The sequence below is a fragment of the Patagioenas fasciata genome, chromosome 2, assembly GCF_037038585.1.
Source record: "Patagioenas fasciata isolate bPatFas1 chromosome 2, bPatFas1.hap1, whole genome shotgun sequence".
Taxonomy (NCBI): Eukaryota; Metazoa; Chordata; class Aves; order Columbiformes; family Columbidae; genus Patagioenas; species Patagioenas fasciata.
The window spans coordinates 100,656,216-100,667,320 of NC_092521.1; the positions used below are offsets into that span (position 1 = coordinate 100,656,216).

Consider the following 11,105-nt stretch of genomic DNA (forward strand, 5'->3'; position numbering starts at 1 on the left):
GCGATCTTCCAGCAGGGCTGAACTGACCAGGGCCTGCGTCCCCGCTGGTGTCACCTCTGCCTGGGAGCTCAGGTGTGGCTTCGGAGATCCCCCAGTAGAGAGGTAACTAAAATAAAACTTGTTCTTTACAATGCATTCGTGACCTCTGGCTTTTCTTGCAACGTGCCTGCACATGTGTACACAGTCAGTTCTTTACTTTCTTCACAGGAAAGTGCAATGCTGCCTGGCTCCCTGCTGCCTGTAGAAGGGTTCAGGCTCTATTACTTGTTGGACTGTGCATAGCACTAGAAGTTGACAGGAGGAAACCACCTTCCCAGTCCAGCGCCAGTCTGGGGAAGAATGAGTGACTGGAGAAATGCTTCATGAAAGGAAGCATGTTCTTTGTCCTTTTAGAAATGAACTGTAGCATTTCTAGAGAGAATTGTTTCCTTGAAGTGAAGAACAAAGACAAAAGCCAAAATGTGTGTTATCTAGGAACTCATTTCTGTTTTGTTAAGCATTCCTTGTATTTTGGAGGTTCTTTTTAGCATGTGCTTGTCTGGCAGTAACTGACTTCATCTGTTGGGAGAGTAAGATCATATTGAATATAAAAACCACTTTTGTGGTCAACCCTGAAGTCTCCATCTGCTAAAATGTTGTAAAACAAGAACTGTCGCATATGGGTTTGTAGAACTCAAACAGAAAATGGTGTTTACCTTTCATAGCTGGTTCCTGGAGGAGAAGGACCTGAAGTATGAATTCAACAGTTATCATCTACAAAGACATGTTTTATGTAGGTGTATAATCTAAACAGAGCTTTTGGGGTGTGGGTGGGTTTTGGTGTGGGTTGTTTTGTTTTGTTTACAAGCTCTTGCAGCTGACATTTGATAAAAGGTGAGGAGTTCCTCTTCAGGGAAGGTGTGTTGCTAATGAGAATACTGACTTTGTATGTTGAACTCATGACTTCTTGTAAAGACGCACTGATCTCTTCCGAATCAAAGACTTTCTTTTTGTTAGTTACTGTGTTCTGTTCTGTAAGTGCGCAAGCCATAGGTAGTTTCATAACTGGTTGATGGAATGGAAAAATAATAGTTGTATTTCAGCTGCTCTAAGCCTTTGGTTTTTCTGTGTCTGGTGCGTCTGTTTACGGCCCAGGTCTGTAGAAATCACCAGTTGTGAGCTGGTGTTGCTCTTCTTTGGGGTACAGGCAGATACTAAGCTGGATCATGTGTTTAAACATATCTTCAGGCTGTGTCACCAGAAACCATGTGATAAAATGTTGCAGAATTCTGGAAGCTCCTCGAAGTGGATGCATCTGTGTGGTGCTCAGAAGCCTTTGGTTCTGCTGGCTTTGAGGTTCAGCTCTCTTGGACTTCTTTTGCTCGGTAGCTCCACTTTCTTTTAGTGAAGGCACCAAAATGGTATTTGGCAAGCGAGGACGGACAGACCAGACCCACTTCATGTTCAAGGGGTTAAAAACCAAAACTGAACCAAACCTAAAAGAGGGCTGGTGTTAAATCTTCTTCTTCATGTCAGTGGTGATTCTGCTTTCACCACCAAGTGGTGCTGTGTGTATTTAATTGCACTGGGAGCTGCCCGTGCCTGCCTGTGTAGTTCAGAGCAGTCATTAGAGGAAATGTTCTGGCTGCGTCTGTTCTCCTGTGATATCAAAAACTCGAGAGGTATTGGGAGCAGCTACTACTTTAGGAGAATTTCTATGAAGTAAGGAATTGCTGGTTTTATTTTGTCAGCATGGACAAGAAAAGAACTGATTCTAACTCATGTCCACTGCAGCTTATGCTTCCCTGATCCACTGCTCCACTCATCTCTGTGCATAAATGTCTTTGGAGAGGAATGGCAGGTGCTGGCTCTTCCCATGGACAAGTAGGGTGCTGTGTGGGCTCCCAGGGACAGGACACGCTTTGCCTTCCCGTCTCCAGAAGAAAGAAGAGTTGAAGAAGGGGGCTCAGGAGCGAGAGACTGCAGAGAAGTTGCTGCACTAGGTCCTTTTGTCTTCATTTATCTGTCAGAAAAGCTGCGTTCTGCTCACTGTGTCTTAGCTCAAAATACAGTGAGAGCTTCTGGCTTGAGCCTGTTAAAGGAGAAAGACCCTTCCCTATCTCAGGGAGTGTGCAACTTTTGACTCACTTGTTCTGAATACATGAGCTGCAGTTACCATGTTTAGATTGCGTGGTGACAATCTATACCACTGACTCCCTGAATGGGTTTTCATTTCTGTCCCAATTTCCTTCTCCAGCATTTTTCAATACATTAAAAAAAAAATACTGTTTTTAAAAAAATTAGATTGTATTGGAACATCATGTTGATTTTGGCCCCAAATACTTTGTTTCCTAGAAATAAATTGAGTCTTCATCTGAACACTTCAAAGATTTCTAGCCAGTGTAGAACTATTGCATTGCATTGTTTTTAACACAATTCTATGCATGTTCCAGTGTGTGCATTTAGTTTCTACTTCACTCAGTATTTTGAAAACAGTCTTAAACTGCAGCTTGGGAGAGAAAAAGAGCAGATCTTGACTCCAAGGTCTGTGGACATCACTCTAAAGACAGTTTCTGTGCATCCATATTCTGTTAATCCTTGATAATATGATGATGCTTGTGTGATGACCACGGAAACACACAGGGGACCAGCAATGAGGAAAGAAGAACCTTTAAAGATAGTCTGGTGTTGCTCGCATCCCAAAGGAGGATGATCAGTTTTTGGTATAATTCCTTACAAATGCTTGTCTAATTTGTTCTTTAAAAATTCCTTTAATATTACTGCTGTTGCAAAGGTTGCTACATACCCTACGTTTTTCAGGTTTTTACCTTAAGCCTCATTATTCTGTGTCCTGTGTGCAGTGGATGTACACAAAAGCTTTTCTTCATAGCTACCTTTTAGATGTTTAAGCACACTTGTTTCTCTTCACTATTGCCCTGTTGACTTTCTGTAGAATCCCAGAAGTTGTATTACACCCTTCTTGAAAGGCAAGGCATCATCTGGAGGGTTCAACAGCTAATCTGTGCAAATACAATGCTGCTAAACTAACGTGTGGCTGTACTAACTGAAGTGTCATGTGTGATGAGGAATCACTGGGTGTTTTAATTAGTGGGAAATGATACATAAAAACTAGGTAACAGAAACGGGACATGAGCCTGGCCTACTGTTCTTCAAGCCTGTGGTGCAGCTCTGTGGGCTTTGGATGACTAAGGGAAAGCAGGAGGCACAGGAGAGAACTATTGCTGGATCTTAATGAAAGATGGCAAATGATTTGGAGAGAGGTTTTCAAAGTCAGAAATGCAAGTCAGGAGCCCAGTTCCAAATTGCCTGTGAAATCACTGTGTACTTCCCTCGCTTGTGTAACTTTGTGTATTGTCCAGAAGTTTTCATTTCAAAGTTAAGAAAGTTACACTTGTATGATAGGTGATGTCATGATCTCATAATAACAGGTATAATAAAAGCAGTGGAAAATGCCAGTATTCAAAACAGAGCCATGATAAATTATTAACAAACTTGTACATCAGTCTTTCCAAGTAGTGGATCTACTTTGCAAATGAGAAAAAGTGGACCTAAATAGTGAAAGAATAAGGGCTGGTTTTCTTCCCCCGGATCAAAACTGACACAGCAGAGCCCATGTAGTTTTCAACTCAGTAGCAGCTCCTTCACCTGCTTGCTGTCATACAGAGCAGAATCTGTACTTTCTCCTTCTGTATGGCTCTTGAAAGAAATTTGATTGCACTTGTTCACTTGTTGAAAAGAATGGGATGTTGACCAAGTGCAACTGTGCCAAATACTTTCCTTGCTTAACAATTTAGAATTTTCCTGTGTTGATTCTCATCAGAAAAAAATTAATAGTGCATCATTTTTCAGGTATGGAGCCCTCAGGGCTCTCTCAGGGCTTGTCATGCAGACCTCCAGGCGTAACAAAGCAGAACTCCCCTTCCCTTCCCTTCCCTTCCCTTCCCTTCCCTTCCCTTCCCTTCCCTTCCCTTCCCTTCCCTTCCCTTCCCTTCCCTTCCCTTCCCTTCCCTTCCCTTCCCTTCCCTTCCCTTCCCTTCCCTTCCCTTCCCTTCCCTCGCCTTCTCCCTTCTCCTTCCCCTTTCCTTTTCTCTCTACTCTCTCTCTCTTCCCTTGAAAACAACTTTCAAGAACAGAAAATACAATGGATACAAGTGTATCTTTTTATTTTATTTTGTTTTATTTTACTTTATTTTATTTTACTTTATTTGTTGTTGTTGTTGTTCTTGTTGTTAATTTATTAATTTATTTTCTGTTATATCATGTTACGTTATTTCATGTCATATTATTTCCGTTTCTGATTCTGTTTCAGAGCCAATGCTCACCATCCTTAACACAAGCCCATGTGTAGCCAGGAGCAGGCTGATACATTCTTCACTTTAGCTTGAACAAACAGCCCTTGCAGGCTGGCAAAGGCAAGTCCCAGAGCTGCAGAGAGCAGCAGCAGGAATAGAGGCCAAGCTTTCCCTGGTTCCTGAAGAGGGAGAACCTTGAGAATGAGGCGCGGGACTGACCACGCACAAAAGAAGAGGTATGTGGTACTGTGGGATCTTTTCCAAAGCATCACATGTAGCGATGACAAGCAGGTGTTTTGCCTTCCACAGCTTGTTTTGCTGCTGTGCTTCTTGGGCAGGGATGCACAAGAAGCGTTCTAGTCCCTGCCAGGCGCTTGTGTTGCCCACAGGGAGAGGTGCCGAGTGACAGCTGTGGATGGTGCAGCCAGGCTGGAGCCCTTCCAAGCGGGGACTGTTTTGGTGGAGGGAGGTTTTTGGTTTTGGTAGCTTGGTTGAGGTTGCTGAGGTGGTTGGAGGTGGTTTGTTGTGGTTTGTTTGAGGCAGGTTGTTCTTTGAGGGTGGTTGTGAGAAGCTGATTGTTAAAGGCTGGTGGGTTTAGGTAGCTTGATGTAGGTGATTTTTGGTTGAAGCTGTTTTCCATTGGTTGGTTTAGGTGGGGTATGTGAAGCTGTTTTTGTGGAGGTTGTTTTCAGTAGTTTGTTTGAGGTTGTTTAGATGATTTGAGGTTGAGTGGTTTAGGTGGGTTCTCTGAGGTTGGTTTGATTTTTTTCTGTTTTTTTCAGTAGACGGCTCAAGTAGGTTGGTGGATGTCTGTGTTTTTAGATAGGTTGTTCTAGGTAGGTTTGGTTTCCATCGTTGAAGGGTTTGTTTTGAGGTTGGCTCAGGTTGTTTGTTTGAGGTTGGCTTAGTTGTATTTAGGTAGTTTGGATGAGGTGATTTGATTTGGGTAGGCTTTTGAGGTTATCGAGGTGTTTTCTGGTGGCTTAGGTTGACTAGGTGGTTTAGTTTGGGAATTTTGGTAGGTTTGGTTTTGGTTGTTTGGTGGTTGAGGTCATTTGGCTTAGCTTGGCTGAGGTTGTTCGGGGTTTGTTGTTTTCAGTTGTTTTGTGCTGTCTGAGGCTGGTTGTGTGTTTGTAGGTTGCCTGTTTCTCAGAGGCTTCATGTTGTTGAAGCTGGGTTCTTGGAGGTCATTGAAGGTTGTTTATCTTTGGTTTCGGTTGGTTGCTTGAGGTTGATTTAGGTTGGTTCAGGTAGTATGTTGTAGGTTGTTGAAAGTTCTTTGTAGGTTGTTGATGGCTGGTTGTTTGAAGATTTTGAAGCTAGATTGGTTGACATTCTTGAAGGCTGGTTGGTTGCAGTTGTTTAAGGTTGATTTAGGTGAGTTGTTCTATGCTGGTTTAGGTTGGGTTGTTTGGGTGGTTTCATTGGGTGTTTCGTTGTAGGCTGGTTTCAGTGGTTCCATTTAGCTTTGGGTTGTTTGCTTTAGGTCATTTTGGTCAGGTTATGTCATTTGGTTTCACATTTTTGAGGTTGGTTTAGATTAGTTGTTTCAGGTAGTTTTATCCTTTAATAGATAGTTTTTAAGTTATTTGGGATTGTTTAATGGTTATTTTAGGTTAAGATTGGTTGGTTTCGGTTTGTTTAGCTTGTTTGGTTTCAGGTTGCTTAAGGCTGGCTGAGAAATGCCGGTTTATGTAGTTTTAGATTGTTTTAGGTAGGATTTTTTAGATTATTTGTTTTAGGTAGGTTTGTTTTGGGGTGTTTAGGTTGGTTTATTTGGTTTAGGTTGGCTTATTTTGTTTGGTTTAGGTTGGCTTAGGTAATTTGTTGTAGATTGTTTGAAGTTCTGTTTAGGTTGTTGGTGGCTGACTGAAGTTTTTTAAAGCAGATTGGTTTACGTTCTTGAGGTTGCATGTTTTGAAGATGGGTTCCTTCAGGCTGGGGTGGCTTAGATTGGTTGTTGAGGGTGCTTTAGGTGGTTTGGTTAGATGTACGTTGTGTTTTGTTGGTTTTCGGTTGTGTCTGGATGCTTTGGATGTGAGTGCAATCTCGCTGGGACATGTGTCCCCCCACTAATCACCAGGCTCGATTGGGCTGTTTCTGCTGTCTCGGCAGACGTCCCCTTCCTCCTTCCCTGCTCCATGTGTTTCCCTGCCTTGCTCAAAGAGGACGACGTTCCCCGCTAGAGGCGAACCATTGCTAGGTCAAGGGTATACGGTAGCTGCGCTGTGCTTGAGGACCTCCAAACAAGCTCAGGGTCCGTTAGGAGGAGAACCTGGGGTAGTCAGGCTTCCAAGACTGCAGACACATCCAAGTGAGACACTGCCTGGGATAGGGTGGCTGTTGGCTGGATTTTTGTTGTTGAGGTTTTTTAGGGTGTTTTAGCTTTGTTGTTGAAGTTGAGTTGATCTAGATTGGTTTTTAGCTTGGTCGTTGTAGGCTGGTTTCAGTGGTTCTATTTAGCTTTGGGTTGTTTGCTTTAGGTCATTTTGGTCAGGTTATGTCGTTTAGTTTCATATTTTTGAGGTTGGTTTAGATCGGTTGTTTTAGGTAGTTTTATCCTTTATTAGACAGTTTTGAAGTTATTTGAGATTGTTTAATGGTTATCTAGGGTTAAGATTGGTTGATTTCGGTTTGTTTAGCTTGTTTGGTTCTAGGTTGCTTAAGGTTGGCTGAGAAATGCCGGTTTATGTAGTTTTGGTTTGTTTTAGGTAGGATTATTTCGATCATTTGGTTTAGGTAGGTTTGTTTTAGGGTGTTTAGGTTGGTTTATTTAGTTTGGTTTAGGTAGTTTTAGGTAATTTGTTGTAGATTGTTTAAGGTTCTGTTTAGGTTGTTGGTGGCTGACTGAAGTTTTTTAAGGCAGATTGGTTTAGCTTCTTTAAGGTTGGTTTAGGTGAGCTGTTCTATGCTGGTTTGGGCAGGCTGTTCTAGCTAAGTTTAGGGCCAGCTCATGGAGCAGCTGGCACCCAGCCCAAATGGCCCAAAGAAGCCGTGGCAAGGGGCCGTGCTCAGCGCTGCAGAGGAAGGCAAAAAACCCCCGGAGACGCTTGCCGTCCCACCTGGGGGAAAAAAAAAGCCTTCCTCCCCCCAGCTGCAGGGCACGAGAGGCCATCTTCCTGGTGCTTGAGCAGCAGGCAGGATCCGAGCCAAAAGGGCCCAGAGGAGCTCTGCAAAGTGGTCATGCTCAATGCTGCAGAGGAAGGCAAAAAACGCCCGGGGACCAGTGCCAATCTGCCCCGGGGGAAAAAATTCCTTCCTGACCCCAGCGCTGGCGATCGGCTGTTCCCTGAGCATGTGAGCCAGACCTGGCTCCTTGTCCCACAGGCTGCTCACGCCTCCCAGGACCTGCCCCAGCCCTGTCCTATCCTATCCTATCCTATCCTATCCTATCCTATCCTATCCTATCCTATCCTATCCTATCCTATCCTATCCTATCCTATCCTATCCTATCCTCCCTTGAGCTGGAGCCATCTTCCGGACTTCCGAGAGTGCCCAAACGCCTCTGACCTTATGGACCTTGGGGGCAAGAATCCTTCCTGTGCCTGGTGGGACATCAGTGGGCGTTCCAAGCAGAGAAGAAATTCCCTTGGTCTCTCCACTGCTATCCAGCTGAAAAGGATTTCCATCCATGAGCTGAGGTTTGAAGGTGGCCCTGGCAGCAGATTGTCTTACAGTGGAGAACCTCCAGCAGCCTCACGCGAGCTCTTCCTCCCTCAGCCCCTGCCCTGTGATGCCACCAGCTCCTCAAGTGCTTCCTCCGGGATGTGTTGGGGCTGCCCCCGGGCCAGCTCTGGCAGTGGACGCGGGACCCGGCTGCTCCTTTTGATCCTGCCCGGGGCAATGTGAGTGCTGTGTTGCCGGGTGCTGGCATTGTGACGTGGGGGTGACACAGCCACACGTGTGTAGCCCCGCCCACCCCAACTCTGACCAGCACCCTTGGGAGGAAGCCTTTGGGGTGCTGGCCCCGAATCAGTCCCTGTCATCTCCAAGACAGGGGAGTAATCAACCTAACCATGTCCCTTTTTTGCCAAAATACAGTGTGGATTTGTTGCCAGTCCAGCCTTACTTCCAGTACTTCTTCCAACAACCCTGTTACCAATTCATGACCAAACCTGGGAAGAAAAAACAAAATGCCAGAGATAAGAATTACTGAAGGCAACAGGAAGACACAACACAGATGATGAAGGAAAACAGCAAGAGGGGAAGGAGTGGAGGAGCAGAGGACATGTAAGCAAATGAGACCCTTGAATCTTGCCCATCAGAGGAATGATAGAAGGGTTCCAAAAGACCACCCTCTGAATAAAAAACATACCTTGCAGGCTTTTGTCTCCAAGTCTCTAATTTGCGCCTCAGCATCAGGTCTGCTCGGACAGTAGGCCACATTTCTCTGCATCATTGCAGCATCTGGATCCTTCAGAAGAAGTGTGTGATCTGCCGCAATGGCTTTTGGAAGGTCGTGAGCCTAAGCAGGGGTGGGTAGAAAAGGAAAGGGGAAAAAAAAGTTAACTGGGAAAAAAAATCCAAGTTTCCCACTTCTGTCAACAAACTTTCCTGCAGTCTATCTATTCCCCAACTGACATCTACCGAAGCCACAATCTCAGCAGATACAATGTTACACTAGAATCGATACAAATCTTTTGTGGTTTTTATTGATGCATCACTAGGAGTGTGTTTCTTTTAATGTTCAAATCTATTATTGTAGCAGATAACATCATAATGATTGTAAGTTCAAAAGAAGACTTTTTCTCCCTTCCTCCTGTACTGCGTTTCTAGTATTTACAGAGGGAGAGAGAAAGAAAAAGTCTGAAGTATTTGTAAAATGTTAAGAAACTTTTCCTTTTTCAGGCAAGGTGCGGGTCCCACGGTGTCCTTTGGTCTCCGACGTTCTCCAGTGGTGTCCTGTGGTTTCCAGCAGTGTCCTTCAGTCTCCCACAGTCTCCTGCAATCTCCGGCGGTCTCCAGTGGGCTTCTGTGTGCCTGCATTTATAGTTGTTATTGTCTATATATACATATTTTTATAAACTATAATGTCCATATACACATGTATAGGGAGAAGGAGAGAGAAAACAAAAGTCTTAATTACTTGCTGGAATGTGAAAACCTTTTTCCTTTTTAAGCCAAGACGCAGATCCCATGGTGTCCTATGGCTTCCAGCGGTGTCCTTCGGTCTCCGACGGTCTCCTGCAATCTCCGGGGGTCTCCTGTGGGCTTCTGTGTGCGCACATTCATAGATTTAATTTTCTATATTTACATGTCTTTATAAACTATACAGTCTACATACACATATATAGGGAGAAGGAGAGAAAATTTGCCTCCGTTTTTAACGCAAACATTTGTCCAAAGGTGTAATAACCACGTATTTGAAATTCCACAATTCCTTCCAACAGACGTTTTATTTACTTCAAAAGAAGCGCCTTCAGAGGAGGAATCCCACCACGGTACTATGGTACGAGGAACAGGAACAGAGGTAACATAGGACCCATCTCAAGTTTGTTTCCACAACTCTCCCCAAGTACAGGATGTTTCTAAAAGATGGAGCCAATTGGAAATCACTCTGCATTTGAAATTGGGACCATGTGTTTGAAACACCCTGTAGTATTGCTTGAGACACATCCCCTGGTCCCTCTGCTTCCAAATTTGCATGAACCCTTGTATCAAGTCCCAAGCTCCAGTCAATAGAGTCTGGTTAGGCACTGGCAAAGACAGTGTTAGTCCTGTACCATGTATGAATAAAAATTTGTCCCACACCATTTTCCCCTTGTAAAATAAAGGAAAACTAATATCCAGAAAACCCCAAAATGGATTAAAATTACCAAACATACATCAGTAGAAAGAAATATGATTAAATAAAGAACACAGATAGTCAACAGAAAACAAAGGGACAATCCACCGGGTGCTGATCCAGTGCTCTTTCCCATGATGTACTCTTTGCATTTCATTTGTGGCTTCGTGGTTGTTCCTGTAACTTGCCTGTGCTGGCTGGCACAGTCACTGTCACTATCTCAGCTGGCACTTCATCCCCCTCTGCTGCAGGATGACACACCAGCCCTGCAGCTGCGCCGCGAGTCAAGCCCAGCGTTGCATCTCCCTGCCTTGGTCACGGCGAAGGGCTCCTGCGCCCAGCCCAGCAGGGCAGCAGCATCAGGTGTTTGCCAAGGTTGTATTTCACTTCAGGAGCCGAAAGCCGAGTTGTTCGGAGTTAGCTGGGAACTCAGCTCGTTTGAGAGCCCAGCCTGCAGCCCCGGGACACCAGCAGCTGTCCCTCCCCTGAGAGGTGGGGGCGTTTCTGGAGGGAGCGTCACCCTCCGAGGCAGAGGACAGAGCTTATGAAGGCTCAGTTCTTCTGGACTCTGACCCGCCACAGAATGTGCAATGGCTGTAGAAGTCGAAATACCGGTTTTCTTTAGTGCTGTAGTAATAAGAATGCAAAACGTGTTTGAAAAGACAGTGCTCTTTTGGGTCCAAGCCAATTCTACGGATGTTCAAGAGTTTCCAAAAATCCTTCTTGCAACAACTTTCTTGTGAATTAATGAGAAAATAGGGTGGAAAAAAAATCAGCACATAAAATAGCTGTGACACACAGCACTTCAAAGTCTCCACCGGACACTCCACACAAAAGAAAAAGAGCGATGTAAGGGTGGGGTGGCACATCGGGGCCACCGGGCTGTCGGCACCGCGTGTAGCGGCGGCAGCTCAAGGAGGCTGCCCGGCTGGAGAAGAAGGGACAGGGGGCGGGAAGAGTTTTTCCTCGAACTCTCTCTCGGGAGACAGACAAAACGCGCGACTCCCGCTCCTTCCCGCGTTTACCGG

The 11,105-nt window shown here is 44.9% G+C and overlaps 1 long non-coding RNA gene across 2 annotated transcripts; it reads right to left on the minus strand.

Moving 5' to 3' along the window:
• Positions 1–8,120: 8,120 nt before the first annotated feature.
• LOC139827227 (uncharacterized) lies at positions 8,121–10,717 on the minus strand. 2 transcript variants are annotated; one of them, XR_011737637.1, is made up of 4 exons: positions 10,266–10,717; positions 9,379–9,506; positions 8,608–9,272; positions 8,121–8,407 (listed from the first exon to the last, which is right to left on the minus strand). It is a non-coding gene; the product is annotated as an uncharacterized lncRNA (long non-coding RNA). The 2 variants fall into 2 exon arrangements; XR_011737636.1 differs by having other exon boundaries at positions 10,186–10,717.
• Positions 10,718–11,105: the final 388 nt, after the last annotated feature.